A 25,933-nucleotide genomic window follows, 5' to 3' on the forward strand; every position below is an offset into this window, starting at 1 on the left:
CTAGGCAGAGCCGGGGGGGACGGCACTAGGCAGAGCGGGGGGGGGGACAGCACAAGGCAGAGCGGGGGGGGACGGCACAAGGCAGAGAGGGGGGGGGACAGCACTAGGCAGCAGCGGGGGGGGACAGCACTAGGCACAGCGGGGGGGGACAGCACTAGGCAGAGCGGGGGGGGGGACAGCACTAGGCAGAGCGGGGGGGGACAGCACTAGGCAGAGCGGGGGGGGACAGCACTAGGCAGAGCGGGGGGGGACAGCACTAGGCAGAGCGGGGGGGGGACAGCACTAGGCAGAGCGGGGGGGGACAGCACTAGGCAGAGCGGGGGGGGACAGCACTAGGCAGAGCCGGGGGGGACAGCACTAGGCAGAGCGGGGGGGGACAGCACTAGGCAGAGCGGGGGGGGACAGCACTAGGCAGAGCGGGGGGGGACAGCACTAGGCAGAGCGGGGGGGGACAGCACTAGGCAGAGCGGGGGGGGACAGCACTAGGCAGAGCGGGGGGGGACAGCACTAGGCAGAGCGGGGGGGGACAGCACTAGGCAGAGCGGGGGGGGACAGCACTAGGCAGAGCCGGGGGGGACAGCACTAGGCAGAGCCGGGGGGGGACAGCACTAGGCAGAGCGGGGGGGGACAGCACTAGGCAGAGCCGGGGGGGGACAGCACTAGGCAGAGCGGTGGGGGACAGCACTATGCAGGGCGGTGGGGGGACAGCACTAGGCAGGGCGGGGGGGGACAGCACTAGGCAGGGCGGGGGGGGGGACAGCACTAGGCAGGGCGGGGGGGGACAGCACTAGGCAGGGCGGGGGGCCACGGCACTAGGCAGGGCGGGGGGGCCACGGCACTAGGCCGGGCGGGGGGACCAAAAAAAAGGGGGGGGCCACTAGGCAGAGCGGGGGGGCCACGGCACTAGGCCGGGCGGGGGGCCACGGCACTAGGCCGGGCGGGGGGCCACGGCACTAGGCCGGGCGGGGGCCACGGCACTAGGCCGGGCGGGGGGGCCACGGCACTAGGCCGGGCGGGGGGCCACGGCACTAGGCCGGGCGGGGGGCCACGGCACTAGGCCGGGCGGGGGGCCACGGCACTAGGCCGGGCGGGGGGCCACGGCACTAGGCAGGGATGGGGGCGACGGCACTAGGCAGGGACGGGGGACACAGCACTAGGCAGGGAGAGGGGGACAGCACTATGCAGACCTGGGGGGATAGCACTAGGCGGAGAGAGGGGGCAACAGCACTAAGCAGGGGGGATAGCACTAGGCAGAGCAGGGGGGGATAGCACTAGGCGGAGCCTGGGGGCAACATCCCTAGTCGGGGCAGGGGGCTACAGCACTAGACGGAGCGGGGGGATAGCACTAGACGGAGCGGGGGGATAGCACTAGATGGAGCGGGGGGATAGCACTAGGAGATGCAGGGGGATAGCAGTAAGTGGAGAGGGGGGATAGCACTAGGCAGGGCTGGGGGGGATAGCACTAAGCGGGGTGGGGGGCATAGCACTAGACGGGGCGGGGGTGCCACAGTCCTAGGCAGTTGTGGGGGGGGGGGTGACAGCCCTAAGTGGGGAGGAAGGCAACAGCCCTAGGCCGGGAGGCAGCGGGCGACAGCCCTAGGCCGGAAGGCGGGGGGCGACAGCCCAAGCCGGGATGGGGGCGCAACAGCCCTAGGCCGGGATGGGGGATAACACTAGAAGGAGTGGAGTGGGGCGTGCGACAGCCCTAGGCAGGACTAGGGGATTGCATTAGACGGAGCGGGGGGATAGCAGTAGATGGAGTTGGGGGATAGCAGTAGACGGAGTGGGGGGGGGGCGGGGCGACAGCCCTAGGTGGGGCAGGGGGCGACAGCCCTAGGTGGGGCGGGGGGCAACAGCCCAAGTTGGGGCAGGAGGATAGCAGTAGACAGAGCAGGGGGATAGCACTAGGTGGAGAGGTGGGATAGCACTAGGCAGAGCGGGGAGTATAGCACTAGTCTGGGCAGGGGGGATAGCACTAGGGAGAGTGGAGGGGATAGCAGTAGGCGGAGCGGGGGGCAACAGCAGTAGGCGGAGGCGGGGGAAGCACTAGGCAGAGCTCAGGGGGACAGCACTAGGCAGAGTAAGGATGGATAGCACTAGGAAGAGCATGGGCGAATAGCACTAGGCAGAGCAGGGGGATCGCAATAGATGAAGCGGGGGGGGGTGACAGCACTAGGCGGGGCAGGGGCTAACAGCACTAGGCGGGGCGGGGGACCTACAGCACTAGGCAGGGCAGGGGGCCAACAGCACTAGGCGGGGGGGGGGCGGTCACAGCACGAGGCCGGGCAGGGAGCAACAGCACTAGGTGGGGTGCCGACAGCACTAGGCTGGGCAGGGGGTGACAGCACGAGACCTAACAGGGAGTGGGGGGGACAGCACGATAGCGGGGGCAGCAGGACCCATTGGAGCAGGGTGGGGGTGTGGTAGGACCAGTTAGAGCGGGGACAATAGGACCAGTCGGAGTGGGCTGGGGGTGCGATAGGACCGGTCGGAGTGGGGGCAATGTGGGGGGGGCGCAATAGGACCAGTCGGAGCCGGGGGGGGCGGGTAGGACCAGTCGGAGCAGGGATGGGAAAGGACCAGATGGAGCAGGGAAAAAAGGACCAGACGGAGGTGGGGGGGGTGGGGGGGAGAGAGGATAGAACCAGTCAGTTGTGGGGAGATAGAACCAGATGGGGTTGGGGGGGATAGAACCAGAAGGAGGATGGGTGTTAGAACCAGAAGGAGGATGGGTGTTAGAACCAGAAGGAGGATGGGTGTTAGAACCAGAAGGAGGATGGGTGTTAGAACCAGTCGAAGCCGGGGACAATAGGACCAGTGGGAGCAGGGGGGTGGCGATAAGACCAGTCAGAGCGGGCGGATAGATCTATAGATCTTGACCGAGCCGGGGGGATATAACTCGACCGAGCGGGGGGAACTAGACAGAGCAGGGGGAAAGAACTAGCCAGAGCCGGGGGAAAGAACTAGCCAGAGCCGGGGGAATAGAATTAGAATGAGCAGGAAGGATAGAACCAGACCAGGGGCAATAAGACCAGTCGGAGTGGGGACTGGCGGGGGGGGCAAAGGACCAGAAGGAGCCAGGGGGGCATAGGACCAGATGGATCACACGGGGCGGGGGGGGGGGGGGGGGCAGTGCCCCACTAGGACCCAAGTGTGGGTGGGGGGGATAGGACCAGTTTGATAGTTGTGAAAGTACTGATTATGCAGAGTAAATTAAGCGCCAGAAGTTGCCTCCTCTAAATCTAGAACAGTCATGGAAATAGGCATTGGAGTCAGTGAGAGAAGGGAATTATTGTTGTGGAGCAGATGACAGACCAAGTTAAATTACTTCTCACCGGCCATGATATCGTTGAGGTGGTCCTACTTCCAAGATTTCTCTCAGCGCACTGCGTGGAGTGATTGGTCTGATGGTGCTCCTGCAAGTTGAGAAGGAAACTCAAATGATGCAGTTTTTCCAACATAGAGACATTTCTCCAACATCCCGCAAATCAGCCTGGTTTTCAATAGGCATGAGAGAACAGCCACAGAAGCCTGGATCCTCCACTCTTCCCTACCCCTGCCATTGGATCCCCACACTCCCACGTTGGAAGAGGCATGGACTTAAACAACAAGTCTCCAGTACCAAGGCAGACTAAACAAGAGGAGTGGTAAGACTTGCAATACTCCATACCAAACCCTTCTATGCTCCCTACAAAGATACAAGTTGGAGGCTACAGAACTCCACAGGAGAATAGGATGGGTGGACACACACACACACACACACACACACACACACACACACTTTATTTTCCCTTCCAGCTCACCCATGCATTTAGTCCCACCCACCAAGCAATGAAGCATTCACCCCACAGAAATTAGGTACATATACTCAGCTCTTTTACTTGTATTGTCAGCTGGTATTGTCAGCATCAGCAAAGTGATGCTGGACCTAGAATACTGAAAAGAAATTATGTTACAATATGTAAGACATGCCTAACAAAGTCTCAGGAAAGGAGACACCATAGTGAGGAGACAAGTGAGGACAAGTGTGCTATGGTGGTGAGTCAGGGCTACAGGGAACACATTTGCTAATTCCCCTGCACTGTACTATCCCCAAGCACTTAGGTTAGTGCTCTGCATGTAGGACACATTCCAGTATCATTCATTCATTCAATTGTATTGAGTGCTTACTGTGTGCAGAGCACTGTACTAAGTGCTTGGGAAATACAAGTTGGCAACATCTTAGAGATGGTCCCTACCCAACAGCGGGCTCACGTCAATTGACTGCAGGAGCACAGTGTCTAATAGAACTAACGTAGACACAGCAAGAAGCTGAGGAATGGAGAGGTGGCCAGGAAGCCTTCTGATATGGAGTGCTAGGCCCTTCACCCCTCTACCCACCCCTGACCCCCAAAACAGGCATGAATGAGATCAGTATAGGTGAAGGATGATATCTCCCATAAACAGCCCGGGGGAAAATTGGGGAAGTTTCCTGGCCTAGGAGAGCTCATGGCTAGCAAGCCAGAAAACACCTAGCCAGCTACACTCAAACACTAGACTCTCCCCTCCTCCCATTCCCCCCACAACCCCGACTTCCCCCCAACTCTCTCAGAGGCATTCAGTGTCATGCACAGAGGGGTTCCAACTCTGGAAGGACTGAGGATGTGGCAGGGTGACCCTGTGGAAGGGGCTGTGGGTTCAGGTAGGATTGACTGATCCATCTAAAGAATTAAGGACACGGTCTCCTCAGGTCCACCATCACCTTCCCTTAGAGATGGAAGCTCAGCTCATTCTTCCTCACCATGGAAATCAGCTCATCTGGGTCCTCACTGAAGGGGGACACTTGGACCCCATCCATCCACAATCCACACATCCTCCCCCCTGGAACTCCCACCCCCTACCCACACAGTGGACATAGCAGCAGTCTCCCAAATCTTTACAAGCCCTACTGAAATTGTTTCTTCTCCAACAAGCCTTCCCTGACTAAAGCTCTCATTTCTCCACACCCCAGACACACGAACATACACTTGATTTTTCTTCCAGCTCACCCATGCACTTACTCTCACCCACTAAACCCTGAACCATTAACTCCCCCTGCCTCACCCCCATTAAGTACATATCCTTTTACTCAAATCCCTCCCTTACCTGTATTGTATCATCTGGAAACACCTCCCACCTTCCCCCACTGGACCTATAAGATTGAAAGGGAACTCTCTCAGAATTGCAGACAAGTGGGGACAGGTGTGCTGAGGTGGGTGAAAGAGGGTGGCAGGCAACAGGTGTGATTGTTCTGTTGCATTGTATAACCCAAACACTTAATACAGTGCTCTGCATATACTTAGCACTCACACACCATTGATGGATTGCAGGAGCCAAGTGTCCTTCAGAACTTCCCCAGCCACAGCGAGAAGCTGGGGAACAAAGGAAGAGCAAGTTTGAGTGGACAGGAAGCCTTCTGAGAGGGAGCCTTAGGCCCTTCGACCTACTACCCACCCTCCACCCCCAGCAAGGGAATGAGTAAGGTCAGCATCCATGAGAATGAAACCCCCACATAATAGTTCTGCAGAGAGGGCCTTGGGGAAGTTTTCGAGCCTGGAAGAGCTCACATCTAGCAAGCCAAAAAACACCTGGTCAGCTTCGCTGTTAACACAAGGCTTTCCCCCCACTCCCCCATTCCCCCACACTCTCCTAACTCCCTCAGAGGCAGTCACTGTCAAGCACAAAGGGGTTCCACCTCTAGAGGAACTGAGGATTTGCAGGGTGACCCTGTAGACAGGACTGTGGGTTCAGGGAGAAATGACCCTTCTATAGAATTAAGGACCCTGGGTTTTCTCAGTCCCACAGTCAAGTCACAGAACCAGGTCCCTATGCAGAGCCTTAGCCCCAGTGGGTAGAACCAGCCACAGTACTGAGAGTAACACACCCCTCTCTACACCTTGCCCTCCTCCTGCACTAACCCCTAGTCATACCCCCATCACCTTCCCTTAGGGATGGAAGCTCAGCTCTTGATTCCTCATCTCCATGGGGATCAGCTGCTCTGGGTCCTCACTGAAGGGGCAACAGTCCTCATGACCAGGAAGGGTGGTGAGGAGCTTCTGGGAGGAGAAATAAGTTGGTCCTTCTCTTCTGCTCATCAGGACTCCTTCAACATCCATCTTCGAATGGCACTCACCTGGGATTAGGAAAAGCCTTAGAGCTCCAGCCTGCTCCTTATGCCTCTCTTGGACCACATCCACCCTCAACCTATCCCACACATCCCCCCACCCCCCCACCTACCAGCCTTCTCCCACATCTTTAAAAGCCCTACTGAAATTGCTCCTTCTCTAACAAGCCTTCCCCGATTTAAGCTCTCATCCCCCCCTGCCCCTGACTCCCCGGCCCCCAATGCCCCCACCACTCCAAACACACACTTTAATTTCTTTTCCAGCTCACCCATGCACTTACTCTCACCCACTATACCCTGAATGATTAACCCCACATTAATTAAGTATATATCTTTTTACTCAGATTCTTCCCTTACCTGTATCATATCATCTGGGTCCCCCTCATACTGATGCTGGACCTATAAGAAAAGAACGCTATCAGAATTGTAGACAATTGGGGACAGATGTGCTGAGGTGGATGAGTGAGGGTGGTAGGCAACAGGTGTACTACATCAGTTGCATTCTACTCCCCAAAGCACTTAGTACAGTTCTCTGCAGGGTGACCCTGTGGACAGGACTGTGGGCTCAGGAAGGAAGGACCCATCTATAGAATTAAGGGTCCTGGGTCTTCTCAGTCCCCCACTCTAGTCAGAAAGAACCAGTTCCCTACACAGAACCTTAGCCCCAGATGGTGGAACCAGCCACAATACTGAGACTGACATGCCCCTCTACACACCCTGTAGTCCTCCTGCAGTAACTCCTAATCATCCACACATGCCCTAACCACCTTCCCTTAGAAATGGAAGCTCAGCTCCTGATTCTTCCTCTCCATGGGGATCAGCTGCTCTGGGTTCTCACTGAAGGGGTAACAGTCCTCATGGCCAGGAAGGGTGGTGAGAAGGTTCTGGGAAGGGAAAACAATCAGTCCATCTCTTCCCATCATCAGGATTCCTTCGACATCCTCCTCCAGACCGCCTAAACCGGGGATCAGGAAGAGCCTGAAAACTCCAGCTTGCTCCTTACGCCTCACATGGATCACCATCCACCCTCAACCCATCCCACACATCATTTCCTCTCGACTCCCACCCCACACCAACCCAGTGGATCTACCAGCCATCTCCCACAGCTTTAAAAGCCCTACTGAAATTGTTTCTCCCAACAAGCCTGCCCTGACTAAAGCTCTCATCCTCCCTGGCCCCCAGTGTCCCCACCCCTTCCACCACACCCTTTCTGTTCTCTTCCAGCTCACCCATGCACTTAATCCCACCCTCTAAGCACTGAAGCCTTCGCCACACATCATGTAGATATCTTTTTACTCATATCCTTCCCTTACCTATGTTGTATCATCTGGGACTCCCCAACAAACAGATGCTGGACCTATAAGATTGAAAGGGAACTCTATCAGAATTGCAGTCAAGTGGGGACAGGTGTTCTGAGGTGATGAGTCAGGGTGGCAGGCAACAGGTGTGCTAGATCTGTTGCTTCCCCCCCCCCCCCCCCCCTCAACACTTAATACAGTGCTCTGTATATACTAAGCACTCACATACCACTGATGGATTGCAGGAGCCAAGTGTCCTTTGCAACTTCAACAGCCACAGTGGGAACCTGGAGAACAAAAAGGCAGTTTGAGTGGACAGGAAGCCTTCTGAGAGGGAGCCTTAAGCCCTTCACCCCAGTAAGTTGGTAACCCTAACCCTGAACCCGGGCATTAATGAGGTCAACATGTTGCCAACTTGTATGTTGGCAACTTGTACTTCCCAAGTGCTTAGTACAGTGCTCTGCACACAGTAAGCACTCAATAAATATGATTGATTGATTGATTGAACATCCCTGTGGATGCTACCCCCACAGAACAGCCCTGCAGGGAGGACCTTGGGGAAATGTCCCGGGCTACAAAGCCTCACATCTACCAAGCCAGAGAACCCTTAGCTTCAGTCCTAACCTAGGCTCTTCCCCCCTCCCTCTCACCTTCCCAACTCCTTCAGAGGCAGTCACTGTCAAGCACAGAGGGGTTCCACCTCTAAAGGAGCTGAAGATTTGCAGAGTGACTCTGTGGACAGGACTGAGTCCTCCTGCAGCAACCCCTAGTCAGGCCCCCATCACCTTCCTTTATAGATGGAAGCTCCACTCTTGATTCCTCATCTCCATGGGGATCAGCTGCTCTGGGTCCTCACTAAAGGAGTGGTAGTCTTCATGGCCAGAAAGGTGGGTGAGAAGGTTCTGGGAAGGGAAATGCACTGATCCATCTCTTCCTGTCATCAGGACTCTGACATCCACCTTTGAACAGCACTCACCTGGGGTTAGGAAAAGCCTGAAAGCTCCAGGCTACTTCTTATGCCTCACTCTGACCACATCTACCCTCAACCTATCCCACACGACCTCCCACCCCCCACCCACCACTGGATCTACCAGCCTTCTCCCACATCTTTAAAAGTCCTCCTGAAATGGTTTCTTTAACAAGCCTTGCCTGACTTCAGCTCTTATCCCCCCAGCCCCCAATGCCCCCACCCCTCCAAACAAACTTTATTTTCCCTTCCAACTCACCCAGGCACTTACTCTCACCCACTAAACCCTGAAGCATTACCCCCCCCACACACACCACCATTAATTAAGTACATATCTTTTTACACAGATTCTTCCCTTACCTGTATTATATCATCTGGGTCCCCTTCATTATATTGATGCTGGACCTATATGATAGGAAGAGAATTCTATTAGAATTGCTGAAAAATGGGGACAGGTGTGCTGAGGTGGGTAGGCAACAGGTGTACTACATCTGTTGCATTCTACCTCCCCAAGCACTTAGTACAGTGCTTAGCATACATTAAGCCCTCACTTACCATTGATGAATTGCAGGAGCCAAGTGCCCTTTAGAACTTCCACAGCCACAGCAAGAAACTGGAGAACAAAGAGGCAGTTTGAGTGGCCAGGAAGCCTGGCGAGAGTGGTAGGCCCTTCACCCCAGTCCCCAACCCTGACCCTGAACCCAAGCATTCATGAGGTCTACTATATCTGTGAGGTTGATACCCCCCACAGAAAAGCCCTGCATGGAGGGCCTTGGGGAAGTTTCCTGACCCAGAAGAGTTCACATCTAGCAAGCCACAGAACACTTTAGTCAGCTTCACTCTTAACACTAGGCTCTTCCCTACTCCCCCTGCACCCTCCCAACCCCCTCAGAGGGAGTCACTGTCAAGCACAGAGGAGTTCCACCCCTAGAGGAGCTGAGGATTTGCAGGGTGACCCTGTGGACAGGACTGTGGGTTCAGGGAGAAATGACCCTTCTATAGAATTAAGGACCCTGGGTTTTCTCAGTCCCACAGTCAAGTCACAGAACCAGTTCCCTATGCAGACCCTTAGCCCCAGTGGGTAGAACCAGCCACAGTACTGAGAGTAACACACCCCTCTCTACACCTTGCCCTCCTCCGGCAGTAACCCCTAGTCATGCCCCCATCACCTTCCCTTAGGGATGGAAGCTCAGCTCTTGATTCCTCATCTCCATGGGGATCAGCTGCTCTGGGTTCTCCCTGAAGGGGCAACGGTCCTCACCACCAGGAAGTGTGGTGAGAAGCTTCTGGGAGGAGAAATAAGTTGGTCCTTCTCTTCTGCTCATCAGGACTTCTTCGACATCCACCTGGGATTAGGAAAAGCCTGAAAGTTCCAGCCAGCTCCTTATGCCTCACCTGGACCACATCCACCCTCAACCCATCCCAAACATCCTCCCAGCTGGCACTCCCACCCACCCACCTACCCTGTTGACACACCAGGAGTCTTCCATCTCTATAAAAGGCCTTCTGAAATTGTTTCTTCTCTAACAGGCCTTCCCTAAAGTTATCATCTCCCCACCCTATCCCTAAAAAACACACTTCATTTTCCCTTCCAGCTCACCAATGCACTTAATCCCACCCTCTAAGCACTGAAGCCTTCACCCCACATCAATTAAATACCCAGAATCTCCCCTTACCTGTTGTATCATCTAGATCCAAACCCCCTCATTATTCCAATACTGGACCTATAAATTTAAAAAGAAATTATGTCAACATGCACAAGGCAGGCCTATCTGAAGGTTTAAGGGAAAACAACACCCTCATGAGAGCAGAGAAGAGGGGACAGGTGTGTTGAGGTGGTGAGGCAAGGCTGAAAGAAACATGTCTGCTTAATCTGTTCTATTAGACTCCCCCAAGCAGTTAGTACAGTGCTCCTCCTGAAGGAAGCTCTCAAATGCTGTTGATTGATTGCAGTAACAAAGTGTCCCTTAGAACTTCCACAGCCACGGAGAGAAGTGGGAGAACAAAGAGGCAGTTTGAGTGATCAGGAAGCCTGCTAAGATGGAGTAATAACCTCTTTAGCCCACTAACCACCCCTGCCCCCCAATGCAGGAATGAATGAGGTCAGGATAGAGTAAAAATACCCTCTCAGTCCAGCCCTACAGACAGGATTTTGGGGTAATTAAGTAACCTCAAAAAACTCCCAGCTACTAAGCAGATCGAGGCCTCGTTGCAAAAAAAAAAACCCCTTATTCTCCCAAACCCAGCCACTACCATGATTCAAAGACAACCAGCCTTGAAAAAGGTAGGGCCCTGAAGGCTTATATAGGGCAGGAAGAGTGTGGGGGCGGGGCGTGTGTGCCTTAGTCACTAATTCCCCTGATTGGAAGCAGCTGGGGTAGAAATCAGTTGTCCCTGAGAGATGGCCCAGCTGCATCATTGGATAGGGTATGGCTGCCAAAAAGATAGAGTAGGATAGGTAGGCCTTTCCAGACTGAGCCCCCCTTTTCCTCTGCTCCTCCTCTTCTCCCCATTGCCCCTACTCCCTCCCTCTGAGCTACCCACTTCCCTGCCCCACAGTTCTTGTGTATATCTGTACATAATTATTATTCTATTTCTTTTATTAATGATGTGTATATATCTATAATTCTATTTATCTATTCTGATGCTAGTGACACCTGTCTACTTGTTTCGTTTTGTTGTCTGTCTCCCCTTCTAGACTGTGAGCCCATTGTCGGGTAGGGATTGTCTCTATCTGTTGCCAAATTGTACTTTCCAAGCGCTTAGTACAGTGCTCTGCACATAGTAAGTGCTCAATAAATACAGTTGAATGAATGATTAGGATAGGATGAAAGGGTCTGTCCAGAGAAACACTAATTCCAAACACCTCTCCAGCCAGTCTCATCTCCGGCCCCACCCCCACCCCCCTTTCCTGTCCCGTCTCAGTTCCCTCCTCACAACCCCCACGTCCAGGCCACTGACACCGGACCGGAGGAATGGCCAGAAAAGCCTGTCCCTTCAAATCAAACAGCCCACCGCTCTCCCCACCTTCGGAGCCCTCTTAAAATCACATCTACGCAGCACGGATTAGTGGAGAGAGCACAGGCTTGGGAGTCTGAGGACGTGGGTTCTAACCCCGGCTCCTCCACTTGGCTGCTGTGTGACCTTGGGGAAGCCACTTAACTTCTCTGTGCAGCAGTTACCTCATCAATAAAGTGGGGATTGAGGTTAAGATTGTGAGCCCCATGTGGGACAACCCTAGTACCTTGTATCTACCCCAGTGCTTAGAACAGTGACTGACACATAGTAAGCACTTAACAAATGCCAGAATTATTATCATTATTATTATATCTTCCAAAAGGTCTTCCACAACTAAGTTCTCATTTCCCCTAATTGTTCTCCCTTCTACGTGGCCTGTACACTTGGATGGTATCCCTCTAAGCACTTGCCAGTCCCAGGTGGCCATCTCCTCTCTCTCTCATTTATTTCAGTGTCTGTCTTCCCTTGTAGACCACAAGCTCCTTAAGGATCGGGATTATGTCCATCAACTCTATCGCAGTGTACTTTCCCAAGCACTCAGTACAGTGCTCTGCACAGAGTAAACGCTCAATAGATACGATCGACCGATAACCGATCGACGGTGGCTCGGGCTGCGGGAGGCCAGCGGGCGACCCCCGTATCGCGACGGGCTCCGGTGGCTCGGTCTAGGGTGTGGCAGGGGGTTAGCAAAGGAAACCCCAGGCCTACGGCCTAGACCCAGCCTTCCTGCTCCCACCTGCCTCCCCTCCTTTCTGGCCTCTAATCGGGGGAGTGTCATCATCACACTCCCATGACAATGAAATGTTTTTCCATGAAAAATCAATGTTTTTCCATGAAAAATACAGACCCGGGTCTGGGAGTCAGAAGGTCATGGGTTCTTATTCCAGCTCTGCCACTTGTCTTCTGTGTGACCTTGGGTAAGTCACTTCACTTCTCCGGGCCTCAGTTCCCTCATCCGTAAAGTGGGGATGAAGACTGTGGGCCCCAAGTGGGACAGGGACTGTGTCCAATGTGATCAGCTAGTTTCCGCCCGAGCAATTAGTACAGGGCCTGGCGCGTAATAAGGACAAAAAATTCCTACGAGTCACAGTGTCTGACCAGGCGCGCCGGAATCCCGGATAGGTGGGCCGAACACAGTTTGACACAGTTCTCGTCTGCCCGTCGACGGTCTCGGAGACTATACGTGGCAAGGCCTAGTGGATAGAGCCCAGGCCTAAGAGGCAGAAGGACCTGTGTTCTAATCCTAGTTCCGCTACTTGTCAGCTATGTGTCCTCGGGCAAGTCGCTTCACTTCTCTGGGCCTCGGTGACCTCGTTTGTAAAATGGGGGTTAAAACTGTGAGCCCCACGGGGGACAGGGACTCTGTCCGACCCAATTTTCTCGTATCAACCCCAGCACTTAGAACAGTGCCTCGCACATAGTAAGTGCTTAACAAATACCACTCAAAAAACACAGTCAAGAAAAAGTCTTTCACCAGTTCTCCCTCCATCCCTTAACTTGTGTGGATCACTTGAGGTTCTCTTCTGAGACCCTTTCTGTCTGACTTTACACTCACTCCCTCAGGGAGCTCATTCACTTCCATGGTTTGAACTATTGCTGTTCCAGGTGAGATTTTTGGAAAATACCCTGGGCGATAGAGAGACCGGAGGCAGAGGGACCGGCGAGGAGACCGATACAGTAGTCAAGATGGGACGGGACAATATTCACCGGACTCTGTGGGCCGTCAGGAGATGACATTTGCAAAATGTTTTGAGCTTCTCGTCAGAGAGCCACAAAATACAGCCAAACCTTGAATACCCATATTAATGGTCAGAAGCAGAGTAGCCTAGAGGATAGAGCCTGGGCCTGAGAGTCAGAAGGACCTGGGTTCTAATCCCAGCTAGCTTTGTCACCTGTCTGCTGTGGGTCCTTGGGCAAGTCACTTCCTTCTCTGGGCTTAGGTTCCATCTTTTGGAAAACGGGGATTAAGGCCATTAGCCCCATGTGGGACATGGACTGCATCCAACTGGATTAGCTTCTATCTACCCCAGCACTTAGTACAGTGCCTGGCACAGAAGTGCTTAACAAACACCATAACAACAACAACAAAAAGACAAGGCTATCCAGAATTTTGTAAGCTCGTTGTCGAGAGCGAATGTGTCCATTTGGTGTTGTTTTGTACTGTCCCAAGTGCTTGGTGCAGTGCTCTACACACAGTAGGCACTCAATAGATTCGATTGAATAAATGACTGAATAAATGATCATGAATCAATAATCCCATTAGGTTCCATTCCTTCTCCCTCTGCCTCCTAAAATCTTTCTAACCAATGGAAACACGGACTAATTTGATTTTCCCCACCTCTACCTACCCCAGGGCACTTTATCCTTCTAGAGATCCTGCATCATTAGGCCATAAGCTCCTAAAAGACCAGGAGGTGTCAGGTCTTCTAGGTTTTTTATGCTCCCAGCCAGCTAGTAGAGTGCTCTTGCAAAAAGCAGGCATTTAATAAATGCTGCTGAGGATGATGATGGATAAGCCTCACTTTTCTTCATCTTCCACTCCCTTCTGCATCGCCCTAACTTGCTCCCTTTGCTCTTCCCTGCCCGCCCCCTCCCCCACAGCAGTTATGTATATATCTGCAATTTTATCTATTTATATTGATGCCCATCTCCCCTCTATGCCACACCAGACTTTGAGCTCACTGTGGGCAGGGACTGTCACTGTTGACCGTTGAATTGTTCCTACCCAAGCACTTAGTACAAGTGTTCTGCACACAGTAAGTGCTTAAGAAATACGACTGAATGAATGAATTGCTCAATCAAAGGCATTTAATAAGTGCTTACTGTGCGTGCAGAGCACTGGACTAAAAACCTGGGAAAGTACAGTAAAGCAGAGTTGGCAGACATGTTCCCTGTCCACAAGGAGTGTACAGTCTACAGGTAAAAGAACAACAAACTCTGCAATATTTACTAGTGAGTACTTGGCACTATTCTCAGTATTTCAAGCAGGAGAAGCAGCATGGCCTAGTGGGTATGGCAGGGGCCTGGGAGGCAGAAGGGCTTGAGTTCTAATCCTGTCTCTACAACTTTTCTGCTGTGTGACCTTGAGCAAGTCACTTCACTTCTCTGGGCCTTAGTGACCTTATCTGTAAAATGGGGATTAAGACTGTGAGCCCCATGTGGGACAGGGACTGTGTCCAATCTGACTTGCATCTACCCCAGTGCTTAGTACAGTGTCTGGCACATAGTAGGTGCTTAATTAATTCCATTTTTTAAAAAAAGGAAGAAAATGGTTTGAATGCAGGCAGCCAGGAGGAAACTGATGAGCTCCCAGGTGACAGGGATAAAAATGGAGGTAAAACAATCCTCTTTCCACAGTTCTTATCTTACAGCATAATTACTACGGTATACCATTCGATTCGCAGTGTCGTGAACACCACAACTATTGAGAACACGTAGGCGCAGATAGGGTCATCAATCTCATATTATGACTAAAAGGAAACAAATCAAGTTTATTATTTTTTTTAATGGGACAGAAACAGAACTTTGGCTCAAGACAAACACTTAAAACACATGAAAAATGAATACAAAATTCCCTCCCTGGTATCTCCAGGGAGCTGTAATTAAGGGAATATATCTATACTGAGTTGGATATACCCCTACCCAAATTTGCCCTATGGTCCAATCAGAGGCCTGGAGGGAACTTTGAGAGGTTGTCTAGAATATTCCCCTGCCTCCTGGCAAGGTTACTTTTAAACCATTCCAGACAAACAACACTGAACCCTTCTTTCAAAGATCTCCAATGGCTCCTCCACCGGGTTCTTTGCTGATGCTTCAATAATTATTGTGGCATTTGTTAAGCCCTTACTATGTGCCAGGCGTTCTACTAAATGCTGGGGTAGATACAAGCTAATCTGGTCGGACAGGGTCCCTGTACCCACATGGGACACACAATCTTAATCCCCATTTTCCAGTTGAGGTCACAGAGGTCCAGGGAAGTGAAGTGACTTGCCCAAGGTCAGGGAAGTAGTGTGGGAATCAGAAATCATGGGTTCTAATCCTGGCTCCACCACTTGTCAGGTATGTGACTTTGGGCAAGTCACTTAACTTCTCTGGGCCTCAGTTACCTCATCTGGAAAATGGGGATTAAGACTGTGAGCACCATGTGGGACAACCCGATTACCTTGTATCTACCCCAGTGCTTAGAACAGTGCTTGGCACATAGTAAGCGCTTAACAAAAAACAAAAAAAAAAAGGTCACACCTTGGACAAGCAGCCGAGCCGGGATCGGAACCCAGGTACTTTGATTCCTAAGCCTGTATACTTTCTGCTAGGTCATGCGCTTCACTGTATCTCCACCCAGCCCAGAATCTTCCTAATGGCTTCAATTTTGAACAGTGTTTGACACATAAGAAGTGCTGAACAAATACCACAATTATTAATTTTTTCACTTTCAATCAAATACTGACTATGAAATGCTCTGGATCATTGTTGCAGTTTTTTGGTTCATTTTTCTTTTTTTTTTACTAGTATCTGTTAAGCACTTATCATGTGTTCTAAACATTGAGAGTTATCAGGTTGGACACAATCCTCGTCCCACATGGGGCTCAAAGTCTAAGTAGGAGGGAGTAGGGTTCAATTCCCATTTTACAGCTGAGGAAACTGAGGCCCAAAGAAGTGAAGTGACTTGCACAAGGTCACATAGCAGGCAACGGACAGAGCAACTGACAGACAAAACCGAAGGAGACGGTTATCAGTTGTCTAGAACAACGGCTTACCATCACTCATATGATATCCATTCATTCCATCATATTTACTGAGCACTTACTGTGTGCAGAACACTGTACTAAGTGCTTGGGAAGTACAATTCAGCAACAGATAGAGACAATCCCTACCCAAACAACGGGCTCACAGTCTAGAAGATATCAAGAAGATATGCTATTCCTTCACACCCTTGGGTTCCGTGATTAAGGCCTCTCAAGTTCCCCAAGCAGGGAAAACCGTTTTTAATCTTGCTTCTAATCTTTCTTTCATTTAACCTTACAGTGCTATTTTAAACATTTCTATCATTCTCTTTTGGTTCCTCCAAATAGTCCATAACACGCTTCAGCTTTGGGGTTCCTCAGAGAACTACATTCCCAGATAGAGGCACGATCGATGCCGATTATAAAGGGGGAAGGAAGATTAGCAGGAGAAGCAACGTGGCTAGTCGATAGAGTGCGGGCCTGGGAGTCTGAAGGACCTGGGTTCTAAATCGGGCTCCGCTGCTTGTCTGCTGGATGACCTTAGGCAACTCACTTCAAATCTCTGGGTCTCGGGGACCTCATCCGTAAACTGGGGATTAAAACTGTGACCTGTGGAAGCACAGAGGTCAAGGTCATGCTTTGGTTCACCCTTCTCTCTGACCTTTCCCTCTGCCTAGACCGGCTTCACCACCCCAGCTGTGGCTGATGGGTCGATTGACTCCAGGCTTGGTTAATTGATTCAAGCCAGTCAAGCCCAGTAGTTTGATTAAGTCATGCTACCTGCTGACTTGATTTACTCAAAGCCAAGCCCAATCATTTGATTGACTCAAATAACTTGGCCATTTGATTGACTCAAGTAACTTGGCTATTTGATTGACTCAAATATCTTGGTTTCATGATTTACTCAAATTGAGGAGCCAAGCTTGATCTGAGTCAAGCACATTACATTACTAGATAAGGGGACTGAGGCAGGTTGGCCTAGTGGATAGACTAGCATGAGCCTCGGCATCAGAAGGGCCTGGGTTCATTCATTCATTCATTCATTCAATCGTATTTATTGAGTGCTTACTGTGTGCAGAGCACTGTATTAAGCAGTTGGGAAGAACAAGTTGGCAACATATAGAGACGGTCCCTACCCAACAGTGGGCTCACAGTCTAGAAGGGGGAGACAGAGAACAAAACAAAACATATTAACAAAATAAAATAAGTAGAGTAAATATGTACAAGTAAAATAAATAGAGTAATAAATATGTACAAACATATATACAGGTGCTGTGGGGAGGGGAAGGAGGTAAGGCGGGGGATGGAGAGGGGGAGGAGGGGGAGAGGAAGGAGGGGGCTCAGTCTGGGAAGGCCTCCTGGAGGAGGTGAGCTCTCAGTAGGTCCTTGAAGGGAGGAAGAGAGCTAGCTTGGCGGATGTACGGAGGGAGGGCATTCCAGTCCAGGGGGATGGCGTGGGCCGGGGGTCGACGGCGGGACCGGCGAGAACGAGGCACGGTGAGGAGATTAGCGGCAGAGGAGCGGAGGTGCGGGCTGGGCTGTAGAAGGAGAGAAGGGAGGTGAGGTAGGAGGGGGCGAGGTGATGGACAGCCTTGAAGCCGAGGATGAGGAGTTTCTGCCTGATGCATAGGTTGATTGGTAGCCACTGGAGATTTTTGAAGAGGGGAGTAACATGCCCAGATCGTTTCTGGACAAAGACAATCTGGGCAGCGGCGTGAAGTATGGATTGAAGTGGGAAGAGACAGGAGGATGGGAGATCGGAGAGGAGGCTGATACAGTAATCCAGACGGGATAGGATGAGAGCTTGAACGAGCAGGGTAGCAGTTTGGATGGAGAAGAAAGGGCGGATCTTGGCAACATTGCAGAGGTGAGACCGGCAGGTTTTGGTGACGGCTGGGATGTGAGGGGTGAACGAGAGAGCGGAGTCGAGGATGACACCAAGGTTGCGGGTTTGTGAGACGCGAAGGATGGTAGTGCCGTCAACAGCGATGGGGGTTCCAATCCCAACTTTGCCACTTGTCTGCTGTGTGAACTTGGGCGAGTCACTTCACTTCTCTGGGCTTCAGTTCCCTCATCTGGAAAATGGGGGTGAAGACTGAGTGCCCCAGGTGGGACAAGGAACTGTGTCCAACCGGACAACAGTGCATCTACCCCAGCATAAGCTCTTAACAAATACTATTATTATTATTATTTATTATTATTATTACAGTGCCTGGCACATAAGTGCTTTAACAGATACCATTTAAAAAAGGGAAGTGACTTGCCCAATTTCCCCTAAGAGTTGGTATTAGAATCCAGCTCTTTCCGACTCCCAGGCCCAGGCTCTAACTGCTAGGCCATGCTGACTCCTCCAACTCTCTCCAAGCACTCCTTGAATGGAAGTGAGAGGATCAGCTGCACCCAGTTCATTCCCACCGCTCCCCCCCACCTCCTCCACACTCAGGAAAATGCCCTCTCCCCTCACCGCCACCAGGGAGCCAGGGACTGCCAGTGTAGCTTGAGGGCATGTCCATTACTGCAGGCAGAGGAGGAGAGATACAATTTTGGTCTCCCTAAGACTCTCACGGGCTTTCAATCTGGAGCAAGGAGCAAGGGAAGTGGCCACAGTCCTGGAATACTCTTTTTTTCTGGTATTTGTTAATCACTTAGTATGTGTTAAACATTATTCTAAGCACTGGGTTGGCACAGGTCAATTAGGTCGGACACAATCCCTGTCCCTCATGGGTCTCACGGTCTAAGTAAGAGGGAGACCAGTTATCGAATCCCCGTTTTGCTATTTAAGAAACTGAGGTCCAGAGAAGTCAAGCCATTACCCAAGGTCACATAGCAAGCGAGTGGTGGAACCGGAATGAGAACCCAGGCCCTCTGACTCCACGGCCCGTGTTCTTTCCACTGGTTTTTTTGGGATCGCTGGAAATTTCACAGTGCTTGAAGAGCAGTCTGCCAATATTTGGGGAATCCGTGTGAGTCGACCACAGTGTGGCCAGCCGAGGAAGGGTCTAACCACCTGGTCTTCCGTGATCTGGCCTGAACTTCCAGGTAGGACCCAACCCGGCCCAAATGTCCTCACTCTGGCCAGATTCCTCATCATCTGGGAAGGTTCGTGGGATCGGGTTTTGATGACGCTTGTCTCATTGGCTCCCCCTTTAGTTTCAGGCCCTTAATGTATGAGCCCTTCTCTGGGGATTGTCTCCCCTTTCAATTCAAGTGCTCAAGGTAGGACCCTGTCAAAAGGGAATCGTCTCCCCTTCAGTTTGAGGTGCTCAGAAACAAGTTCAGAAGTGAAACCGAGCCACCACAATATGCAGCAGAACAGTGTATCCCACGCTTGGCCTAACTGAAAGGGGGATAGATGCCTACAGACACTCACACATTCACAATTATGGCAAAAATATAGCTACCAATCTGACTGGCTTCCCCGAGGTTTTTGAAGATAGTCCCATGTCAGAGGAGTTTCAAGGAAGCCGGAGGTAGGATGTGAGGGATAGGTCGGTGGTGAGATAGATGCGATTGAGGTACAGTGAGAAGGTGAGCAACAGAGGAGCCAAGCGTGTGGACTGGGTTACAGTAGGAGAAAAGTGAGGTGAGGTAGGAGGGAGCAAGGTGGTTAAGTGGTTTAAAGCGAATGGTGAGGAGTTTTTGCTATAGTCACAGGGAAGCTTGACCTATCTGTCGAATTAAGGGCCCTGGGGCTTCTCAGTCCCAATCAAATCAGCTTCCTGCACAGAGCCCCAGCCCCTGTTCTTGCTATGAGTGGCAACCACCTCAACACTCTTCCTCCCCACTATTATTCACAAACACACACACACACACCAATAAATAAATAAATAAATAGAGTAATAAATATGTACAACCATATATACATATATACAGGTGCTGTGGGGAAGGGAAGGAGGTAAAACGGGGGGATGGAGAGGGGGACGAGGGGGAGAGGAAAGAAGGGGCTCAGTCTGGGAAGGCCTCCTGGAGGAGGTGAGCTCTCAGCAGGGCCTTGAAGGGAGGAAGAGAGCTAGCTTGGCGGATGGGCAGAGGGAGGGCATTCCAGGCCCGGGGGATGACGTGGGCCGGGGGTCGATGGCGGGACAGGCGAGAGCGAGGTACAGTGAGGAGATTAGTGGTGGAGGAGCGGAGGGTGCGGGCTGGGCAGTAGAAGGAGAGAAGGGAGGTGAGGTAGGAGGGGGCGAGGTAATGGACAGCCTTGAAGCCCAGGGTGAGGAGTTTCTGCCTGATGCGCAGATTGATCGGTAGCCATTGGAGGTTTTTGAGGAGGGGAGTAATATGTCCAGAGCGTTTCTGGACAAAGATAATCCGGGCAGCAGCATGAAGTATGGACTGAAGTGGAGAGAGACACGAGGATGGGAGATCAGAGAGAAGGCTAGTGCAGTAGTCCAGACGGGATAGGATGAGAACTTGAATTAGCAGGGTAGCGGTTTGGATGGAGAGGAAAGGGCGGATCTTGGCAATGTTGCGGAGCTGAGACCGGCAGGTTTTGGTCACGGCTTGGATGTGAGGGGTGAATGAGAGAGCGGAGTCGAGGATGACACCAAGGTTGCGGGCTTGTGAGACGGGAAGGATGGTAGTGCCGTCAACAGAGATGGGAAAGTCAGGGAGAGGACAAGGTTTGGGAGGGAAGACAAGGAGCTCAGTCTTCGACATGTTGAGCTTTAGGTGGCGGGCGGACATCCAGATGGAGATGTCCTGAAGGCAGGAGGAGATGCGAGCCTGGAGGGAGGGGGAGAGAGCAGGGGCAGAGATGTAGATCTGGGTGTCATCAGCGTAGAGATGATAGTTGAAGCCGTGGGAGCGAATGAGCACACACACACACACACATACTTCCACTCAGTAATGGGGTAAATCTGGGAGTTGAATGTGCCCACAGTGTAAGAGGCCAAGGAGAAGTACTGAACAGCTGCTTTGGAGAAGATTCCTCTGGCCCCTGGAACCAGAACCAGCCTCTGTTCTGAGAGCAGCAGCCTGCCCCCTGGTGGCACCCAATCGTTATTCTGGGAGGCCGTGCTTCTCTATTAACCCTGCTGACACCAGGCTTGTTCAGAGAGGCTGTGCCTGGTGACAGTGTAGTATGGAATAGTACAGCGGGAGGCTTGTTCTGGGAGGCTGCTTCTCTCTACCACCCCATGGTTGTTCTCTACACTCCCTCCCTTGGTGAATTCATGGCTTCAACTATCCTTTCTACGCTGATGACACCCAAATCTACATCTCTGCTCCTGCTCTCTCTCCCTCCCTTCAGGCTCGGGTCTCCTCCTGCCTTCAGGACATCTCCATCTGGATGTCTGCCCTCCATCTAAAACTCAATATGTCCAAGACTGAACTCCTTATCTTCCCTCCCAAACCCTGCCCTCTCCCTGACTTTCCCATCATTGTAGACGGCACTACCGACCTTCCCGTCTCACAAGCCCGCAACCTTGGCGTCATCCTCGACTCCGCTCTCTCGTTCACCCCTCACATCCTGTCCGTCACCAAAACCTGCCAGTCTCACCTCCGCAACATCGCCAAGATCCGCCCTTTCCTCTCCATCCAAACCGCTACCTTGCCAGTTCAATCTCTCATCCTATCCCGACTGGATTACAGCATCGGCCTCCTCTCTGATCTCCCATCCTCCTGTCTCTCCCCACTTCAGTCTATACTTCACGCCGCTGCACGGATCATCTTTGTGCAGAAACTCTCTGGGCATGTCACTCCCCTCCTCAAAAATCTCCAGTGGCTACCAGTCAACCTACGCATCGGGCAAAAACTCCTCACTCTCGGCTTAAAGGCTCTCCAGCGCCTCGACCCCTCCTACCTCACCTCCTTTCTCTCCTTCTACAGCCCAGCCCGTACCCTCCACTCCTCTGCCGCTAACCCCCTCCCTGTACCTCGTTCTCACCTGTCCCGCCATCGACCCCCGGTCCACATCCTTCCCCTGGCCCAGGATGCCCTCCTTCCACACTTCCGCCAAGCTAGCTCTCTTCCTCCTTTCAAAGCCCTACTGAGAGCTCACCTCCTCCAGGAGGCCATCCCAGACTGAGCCCCCTTTTTCCTCTCCTTCTGCCCATCTCCCCCCGCCCTACCTCCTTCCCCTCTCCACGGCAGCTGTATATATGTTTGTAAAGATTTATTACTCTATTTATTTTACTTGTACATATTTACTATTCTATTTATTTTGTTAATGACATGCATCTAGCCTTATTTCTATTTATTCGGATGACTTGACACCTGTCCACATGTTTTGTTTTATTGTCTGTCTCCCCCGTCTAGACTGTGAGCCCGTTGTTGGGTAGGGACCGTCTCTTTCTTTTGCCAACTTGTACTTCCCAAACGCTTAGTACAGTGCTCTGGGAAGCGCTCAATAAATATGATTGAATGAATGAATGAATGAATGAATGAGAGGCTGCCCTCCTCTAGCACCCCAAGGAGATAGCAGGGCATGGTTCGGTGAGGCCGCGACTCTCTATCACCCTCCAGTGGCATGATCTTTTTTTTCTCCTCTGTATTTGTCAAGCAGTTACTATGTATCGGATACTGAACTAAGTGCTGGGATAGAGATAATAATAATAATAATAATGATGGTGTTTGTTAAGTGCAAAGCACTGTTCTAAGCACTGGGGAGGTTACATGGGTGATCAGGTTGTCCCATGGGGGGCTCACAATCTTCATCCCCATTTTACAGATGAGGTAACTGAGGCACAGAGAAGTTACGTGGCTTGCCCAAAGTCACACAGCTGACAATTGGCGGAGCTGGGATTTGAACCCATGACCTCTGACTCCAAAGCCCGGGCTCTTGCCACTAAGCCACTGCTGCTTCTCTAATAAGCTCATCAGGTTGGACACAGTCCAGATCCCACAAGGGGCTCACAATCTTAATCTCCATTTTAAGATTAAAGGGGAGTTGTAGCATGGACGAGTGGAAAGAGCAAGGACCTGGAAGTCAGAGGACGTGGGTTTCCATTCCAGCTCCGCCACGTCACTTCACTTCCCTGTGTCTCAGTTACTTCATCTGTAAAATGGGGATTAAGACTGTGAGCCCCATGGGGGACAGGGACTGTGTCTGACCTGATTACCAGGTTTCTACCCCAGTGATTAGAACAGTGACTGGCACATAGTAAGCGCTTAACAAATACCTCAATTATCATTATCATCATCATCATTATTATTATTCTGAATTTAAAGACCAGAACAGCCTGAGCCTGCGGGACGTCACAGAAGAGGGAAGCCGCTGCCATGGCGACGGCCCCACACCGCCGAGAACCACTGCCGTTGCGGAGAAACGCTGCCGTCGCCGAGCCCGCCGGGTCCCGACCTGCACACCTGGAGGAGGCCCTCACCAAAGCAGCATGGCTTAGTGGAAAGGGCCCGGGCCTAGGAGTCAGAAGGTTCATGGGTTCTAATCTCGACTCCACCACTTGTCTGCTGTGTGACCCTGGGCAAGTCACTTCATTTCTCTGTGCTTCAGTTCCCTCATCTGTAAAATGGGGATTGAGACTGGGAGCCCCACGTGGGACAGTGCCTGGGTCCAACCCAATTTGTTTGTACCCACCCCACATAGTAAGCACTTAACAAATGCCATCATTATTATTATTATTATTACCACCGTAAACAGCGGCACACTTTATCCCATGCTTAGTCTAATTAAAATGGGGGTAGATGTGGACACACTCACACACCCACACACAATTATGACCAAAGAGAGCTACCAATCCTACTGGCTTCCCCAAATTTCCGGAAGATAGTCTCACATCAGAGGAGTTTCAAGGAGTCCGGCCGCCCACAGCACACCATCCTGCTAAAGTCTTAGGTGCTTTGGCCTCGGCCCCAATAAGGTGTCTCGGCGCAGGTCTTAGATATTTGTTTTCTGCGGCCCCAGAGGGACCAGTTCTTTCCCCCTTTTATCGGTTGTGGGTTTTTTTGGGGGGGAGGGTGGGTCAGGAAGGGGGAGTAGTGGCAGAAGTTCCTTTTGCTGCTCCGATTCCCTGCTGCCTGCAGCTCAGGTGGTTTATTACCAGGAGAAGCCAGGGAGGACCATGACCCTGACTTCCCCATGCTTACTTACCCCTTGGGCTCAAACCCATCCTGCAGCCTTTATAGTAAGCGCTTGACAAATACCATCATCGTTATTATTATCATTATTATCTTGTATCTACCTAAGCACTTAGTATAGTAGTATCAAGTACTATACATCTGAATGTCTGCCTGCCACCTAAAACTCAACATGTCCAAGACTGAACTCCTTGTCTTCCCTCCCAAACCCTGTCCTCTCCCTGATTTTCCCATCTCTGTTGACGGCACTACCATCCTTCCCATCTCACAAGCCCGCAAACTTGATGTCATCCTCGACTCCACTCTCTCGTTCACCCCTCACATCCAAGCCGTCACCAAAACCTCCCGGTCTCAGCTCCGCAACATTGCCAAGATCTGCCCTTTCCTCTCCATCCACACCACTACCCTTCTCGTTCAAGCTCTCATCCTATCCCGTCTGGACTACTGCATCAGCCTTCTCTCTGATCTCCCATCCTCGTGTCTCTCCCCACTTCAATCCATACTTCATGCTGCTGCCCGGATTGTCTTTGTCCAGAAACACTCTGGACATGTTACTCCCCTCCTCAAAAATCTCCAGTGGCTACCAATCAATCTGCGCATCAGGCAGAAACTCCTCACCCTGGGCTTCAAGGCTCTCCATCACCTCGCCCCCTCCTACCTCACCTCCCTTCTCTCCTTCTACAGCCCACCCTGCACCCTCCGCTCCTCTGCCGCTAATCTCACCATACCTCGTTCTCGCCTGTCCCGCCATCGACCCCCGGCCCACGTCATCCCCCGGGCCTGGAATGCCCTCCCTCTGCCCATCCGCCAAGCTAGCTCTCTTCCTCCCTTCAAGGCCCTACTGAGAGCTCACCTCCTCCAGGAGGCCTTCCCAGACTGAGCCCCTTCCTTCCTCTCCCCCTCGTCCCCCTCTCCATCCCCCCATCTTACCTCCTTCCCTTCCCCACTGCACCTGTATATATGTATATATGTTTGTACATATTTGTTACTCTATTCATTTATTTATTTTTTTTACTTGTACATATCTATTCTATTTATTTTATTTTGTTAGTATGTTTGTTTTTGTTCTTTGTCTCCCTCTTTTAGACTGTGAGCCCACTGTTGGGTAGGGACTGTCTCTATATGTTGCCAACTTGTACTTCCCAAGCACTTAGTACAGTGCTCTGCACACAGTAAGCGCTCAATAAATATGATTGATGATGATGTAAGCACTTCACAAATATCAAAATTATTATTATTAGATAGAGCATGGGCCTGGGAGTCAGCAGGACCCGGGTTTTTATCCCAGCTCCAGTACTTGTCTGCCGCTTGACTTTGGGTAAGTCACCTACCTTCTCCGTGCCACAGTCACCTCAAGTAAAATGGGTATTAAGACAGTGAGCCTCATGTGGGACAGGGACTGTGTCCATCCCAATTTGCTTTTATCTATCCCAATGCTTTTAGTACAGTGCCTGCCACACTGTACTGAGAAGTAGCGTGGCTTAGTGGAAAGAACACGGGCTTGGGAGTCAGAGGTCGTGGGTTCTAATCCCGGCTCCGCCCCTTGTCAGCTGTCTGACTTTGGGCGAGTGACGTAAATTCTCTGTGCCTCAATTAGCTCATCTGTAAAATGGGGGTGAAGACTGTGAGCGCTTAACTAGTACCAGCATTATTGTTATCCTAGTATGCGCTTAACAAACACCACAAAGATGATGATGATGATGATGATGATGATTACCCACAATGCTTTCCCACTCTGGTGGCCCCAGTA

General features: G+C 51.7%; 2 long non-coding RNA genes and 1 pseudogene across 3 annotated transcripts; 1 reads left to right on the top strand and 2 right to left on the bottom strand.

Annotated features, from left to right (window-relative positions):
- Positions 1 to 3,178: 3,178 nt before the first annotated feature.
- On the bottom strand, positions 3,179 to 10,609 carry LOC119923743. Of its 2 annotated transcripts, XR_005448952.1 has the most exons (6): positions 10,531 to 10,609; positions 10,084 to 10,131; positions 9,577 to 9,753; positions 5,333 to 5,390; positions 3,845 to 3,936; positions 3,179 to 3,416 (listed from the first exon to the last, which is right to left on the bottom strand). It is a non-coding gene; the product is annotated as an uncharacterized LOC119923743 (long non-coding RNA). The 2 variants fall into 2 exon arrangements; XR_005448951.1 differs by lacking the exons at positions 9,577 to 9,753; positions 10,084 to 10,131; positions 10,531 to 10,609 and adding an exon at positions 5,125 to 5,170 and having other exon boundaries at positions 5,333 to 5,649.
- Positions 7,396 to 8,990, bottom strand: LOC119923742. Its single transcript, XR_005448950.1, has 5 exons — positions 8,963 to 8,990; positions 8,768 to 8,812; positions 8,226 to 8,342; positions 7,670 to 7,727; positions 7,396 to 7,499 (listed from the first exon to the last, which is right to left on the bottom strand). It is a non-coding gene; the product is annotated as an uncharacterized LOC119923742 (long non-coding RNA).
- A 12,758-nt stretch (positions 10,610 to 23,367) lies between the features above and the next one.
- Positions 23,368 to 25,933, top strand: part of LOC119923744 — a 29,419-nt pseudogene continuing 26,853 nt past the window's right edge.

This window comes from Tachyglossus aculeatus, unplaced genomic scaffold (assembly GCF_015852505.1).
Source record: "Tachyglossus aculeatus isolate mTacAcu1 unplaced genomic scaffold, mTacAcu1.pri scaffold_238_arrow_ctg1, whole genome shotgun sequence".
Taxonomy (NCBI): Eukaryota; Metazoa; Chordata; class Mammalia; order Monotremata; family Tachyglossidae; genus Tachyglossus; species Tachyglossus aculeatus.